This window comes from Silene latifolia, chromosome Y, assembly GCF_048544455.1.
Source record: "Silene latifolia isolate original U9 population chromosome Y, ASM4854445v1, whole genome shotgun sequence".
Classification (NCBI taxonomy): domain Eukaryota; kingdom Viridiplantae; phylum Streptophyta; class Magnoliopsida; order Caryophyllales; family Caryophyllaceae; genus Silene; species Silene latifolia.
This window is the reverse complement of record NC_133538.1, coordinates 135,083,895-135,089,198: the sequence shown is the minus strand read 5'-3', so window position 1 is coordinate 135,089,198 and position 5,304 is coordinate 135,083,895.

Here is a 5,304-nt window from a genome sequence, read left to right as displayed (position 1 = left end):
ACTTATCAGTCATATGAGGACCGAAAAGGCAAATCGCCTCAAAGACAACCCTATTTTACCGTCTGGAATGCATCTGTTCTTTCTTTGTCAAAGCTAATTTGGTTGAGTCCGGTGGTCCGTCAAATGCTGCTGAAAAGTTCAAGGGTAAGGGTAAGGCCAAGGTTGGTCGGGGTAAGGGTAAAGGAAAGAAGTCGATCCGGGGAAGTACACCAAGCCGGTTGCAAAGATTCAGAAGCCTAAGGGTCCTTTGGTTTGCTATGTTTGTGGGAAAACGGGTCACAAAGCCTACCAGTGCAATCGATAAGAAGACTGCTGAAGTCAAGCCAATCTTTGTGGACTGATGATGTCATTCTTCTTGTGGTCGTTGAAGCTAATCTGGTGGGTAATCTTTTGAATGGGTCTTGAATCTGGCGCTTCCGGACACCTCTGTCTTTGATAAGGGGTTATTTGCTTTGAGTTCGAGGAGATAGGCGATGGGGAATGCGTCTACATGGGTAATTCTTGGTGCAAAGATCACAGCAAAGGCAAGATCTTTCTCAAACTCACCTCGGGGAAAACACTTGCCCTTAATAATGTTTTATTTGTACCTACATTGCGTCGAAACCTCGTGTCTCCGTGCCTTGTTAAACAAAGTTGGCTTGAAACTTGTTTTTGAGGCTGACAAGGTTGTAATGTCGCGCAATGGGGAATTTGTGGGCAAGGGTTATCTGTCTGGGGGTCTTTTTGTCTTTGAACACCGATTCTGTTTTTAATAATATTGCATCTACTTCTGCTTATATCGCTGAGTCTATTGATGTTTGGCATGGTAGATTAGGTCATGTGAATATCGACTACATTAAAAAAACTTAGAACCATGAGTTTAATTCCAAGTTTGTCGAGTCAAGAATTCTCTAAATGTGGTAGCTGTGTTGAGGCTAAATTCACAAAGAAACCTAGTAAACCTGTGACAACTAGGACTACGAGTCTTCTTGAGTTAATTCACACCGACCTAGCTGACTTAAAAAATGTTGCAAGTAGAGGTGGCAAGAATTATTATGTGACTTTTATAGACGACTGTTCGAGGTACACCCGAGTTTATTGGCTTAAGACTAAAGATGAAGCAGAACAATCGTTTATAAACTTTAAAATTGAGGTTGAAAATCAACTCGACAGGAAGATTAAAAGGGTAAGGTCTGATAGAGGTGGTGAGTATAAATCCAGTTATTTAGCGGACTTTTGTGCTGCAAACGGTTTAATACATGAGACCAGTCCACCTTACTTACCCCAATCCAATGGTGTAGCTGAACGTAAAAATAGAACTTTAAAAGAGATGATGAATGCTATGTTTTTAAGTTCTGGCCTGTCTGACGATATGTGGGGGGAAGCAATACTTTCTGCTTGTCACATTCTTAACCGTGTACCTCATAAGAAAATTGACAAGACACCCTACGAGATTTGGAAGTGCTATCCTCCTAACCTAAGTTACCTTAGAGTGTGGGGGTGTTTGGCTAAAGTGGGTTTACCTGACTTTAGGAGACCTACCGTTGGACCTAAGACCTATGATTGTGTTTTTATAGGTTATGCTCAAAATAGCTCTGCCTATAGATTTATGTCTTTAAGTGACCGTTCTATATCTGAGGCTAGAGATGCCGAATTTTTTGAGCATGTTTTCCCTTTTCAGAAAAATGTTGTTTCATCTACTTCCTTACCTGTTGCATCTGTTGATATGTCTTCTCATGCTAGTTGTAGTAGCACTCCTATTGATCATGCTGTTGAACCTAGGAGGAGTAAAAGACCTAGATGTCCAAAGGATTATAGTGATTATGTTACAACACATTTATCTGAATATGGATACTCTGTTTGTGCAAGTGATGAGTTTGTTTCAGCTTTTTTAATAGAGGATGACCCAAAAACTTATAGTGAGGCAATGAAATCAATTGATGCTAATTTTTGGAAAGATGCTATTAAAAGTGAACTTGACTCTATTGTGTCAAATCAGACTTGGGAGTTGACTGATTTACCTAAAGGTAGTAAACCCATTACAAGTAAATGGATCTTTAAAAAGAAAATGAGACCTGACGGTACAATAGAGAGGTTCAAAGCTAGACTTGTAGTTAGAGTCTTCACACAAAAGAAGGGTATTGATTACTTTGATACCTATTCTCCTGTGACCAAAATTTCGACTATAAGAACTCTTGTCGCTTTAGCTGCTATTCATAACCTTATTATACATCAGATGGATGTTAAAACTGCTTTCTTGAATGGTGAGCTAAAGGAAGAGATCTATATGTCGCAACCTGAAGGGTTTGTGGTTAAGGGTCAAGAGAATAAAGTGTGTAAACTGAACAAGTCACTTTATGGTCTGAAACAAGCACCTAAACAGTGGTATGAGAAATTCAACACTACTTTGATGAGTAATGGCTTTATGATTAACAATTCTGATTCATGTGTTTATTCCAAAGTCATAGAATCTTATTGTGTTATTATATGCCTATATGTGGATGACATGCTTATTTTTGGTAATAATTTAGATGTGATAATTAAAACCAAAGAATTTTTGTCATCACACTTTGAGATGAAGGACTTAGGAGAAGCTGATGTCATCCTAGGGGTTAAGGTTATCCGAAACTCCAATGGAATTTCTTTGAGTCAATCTCATTATGTTGAAAAAGTGTTGAAAAAGTTTAACTGCTTTGATGTTGTGCCTGCTAGAACACCCTATGATTCTAGTGTACATTTGAGTAAAAACTTGGGTAACAGTGTTTCCCAGGAAGAGTATGCTAAAATCCTAGGGAGTGTGATGTTTCTTATGAATCGTACTCGACCGGATATTGCATATGCGGTTAGTAGACTGAGTCGTTATACACATAACCCTGGTAATGAACATTGGAATGCTCTTCGTCGTTTGCTAAAATACCTAAGAGGAACAGTTGATCTGTGTTTGCATTATGGTAAATTTCCTGCTGTGTTAGAAGGATATTGTGATGCAAATTGGGTTGCAGGTAACGATGAGATTTGTTCTACTAGTGGTTATGTCTTCACCATGGGTGGAGGTGCGATATCGTGGAAGTCTTCTAAACAGACTTGTATTGCACGCTCTACCATGGAGTCGGAGTTCATAGCTCTTGAGTTGGCGGGACAAGAAGCGATTGGTGAAAAACCTATTGGGTGATGTACCGGATGGGGAGGACGGTGACACCGGTCTCCATCTTTGTGTGACTTGAAAGTCGCTATTGGCGTTGCAAAGAATAGTGTCTACAATTCAAAAAAGAGACACGTGCGAATAAGGCACGCTGCAGTTAAACAACTCCTTGAGAATGGAGTGATTACTGTGGACTATGTGAAGTCCGAAAGTAATCTTGCTGATCCCTTTACTAAGGGGTTGACTAAGAGATTAGTCGTTAATACGTCGAGGGGAATGGGGCTTAGGTCCCTGAGTCAAGGTTGAGATTGACTAGGTCCAAAGTTTCCATTCCTATGGCGTAGTATGATTCATAGCCTTTATGGTGGTGCTTTTGAGACGCACTTGATGAATTATACTCTAGGTTGGACTTATGTCCTTAATGGCTCGTGTGAGAAGTGCTGATGAGAAGCACTTGAGCCACCTACGTAGGTGTAATGATCCTAAGACTATGAGAAGTCTTGTGGTCACACCTATCAGTACCAAGGTAACGCATAAGCTCTAAAAGAGCGCGTTGCACTCTGAAATCGCGGGACGATCTTAATTTGAAGGTATGATATGTGTAGTGTGGGGTATCGACCGAAGTTCAGCTAGGAATTCAAATCGCAAGATATTCTCTAGTTATAAGTAAGTTGTTTCCTCATTTCACTAAAGTGTCAATTCAAATCGAAAGATATTGATACCTAAGTATCCACCCTTCCTTTACCCAGAATTCTTCTTTCTCCGCTCTGCGCCTCTAGTGGGGGATTGTTGGAAATAGAGGCTTTGAGAGCCTTTTTTCCTAGTTTCCATTTGTCCCACATTGGTGAGGAAGTGGGTGTTTTATGGGTTTATATAACACCCCTTCCCTTACCTTATCACTAGTGGTCATGGGGAGTCTTTTGTAGAGACTTTGCGAGGTGCTTAATTCAGGCTCGCACACACACACAGGCGTGCCCGTGCCCGAGCCCGGCCCGGCCCGGATCCGGATTCGTGATTCGGGATTTGGGATTTGGCAATCGCTTGCGGCGGGCTGTGCCTATCTTTTTGGGCCGCATCCGAGTTTTGTTTTGGGCTGTGTTATTTGTTGAGTTGAATCAGTCAGTCAACCGATCATCAACAGGAGGGTCATGCTCCACGTTTTTGGCCTTGACCGCAACTTCTTAGGAGCACGTTTTTTTGCTTGTGTTGCTCACCCCGGCTATAAATAAGAGCCCGACTTCTCTATCAAATCACACAGAAAACATAAACTCTCTTCTCTCGTCTTCTCTGCTCTCTCATAACTATCTGGGTATTGCTAATTGATGTCGTTCCAGGCCTTACATTCTTGAGTGGGCGAGTTTGTAAGGTAGCAGTAGTGTAATCCTTGGGGACTACCGGTCGATCTTTGATCGCCACCACTACGCACCGGAGAGAAATAGTTTTTTAAGGCAGCGGTTCCGCACCGCGTCACTACCATTTCCTCTTTCGGTATTTCTAATTCTAATCTTGCTACTGTTTTTCCGTATTAATTAATTACTGCTTCGGATTTCAGTAATTAGTTCCAACAATATGCACTCATACAACACTCTCAATCTATCGGTGCGTCGCTCAATAGATAATGGCTTCCTTGCAACACAAACGTAGACAACTTAAAAACAAAAAGTTACTCGCTCCAACATCACAAATTCTTGCTTGTGACGGCACATATCCGTTACTTTTGACTGACGGATACCATTTTACTTTACAAAATACCCACTTTTTCTCTCTCTGCAACACTATTCGTGTGGTCCCCTTTCTCCACTAACCCATTTTGTTACCATTTTATCTCACAAATTATCCGCCACAAATGGTAACCCGTCACAAGGGAGACCAATTGCTCCAACATGTACGCCTTTAACAATCTCTAGACATTTTTTTCTCTCTTTTATCATAAAGCTATATATATGTAATCAGGAATTCTTGCGGCCCCAGATAATACATACAATGTCTACTATTCCCTCCAATTCACAATAAACCTCGTATTTCATTTTGGCACAAAAATTAAGAAAACACACTACCCCATCATATAATTAAATTTGGACCACACAAATACACTACCCCACCATACAATTAAATTTGGACCACACAAACATTTACCAAAAAAGGAAATAGGGAGGTTATTATGAATAACCGAAAAAGGAAAT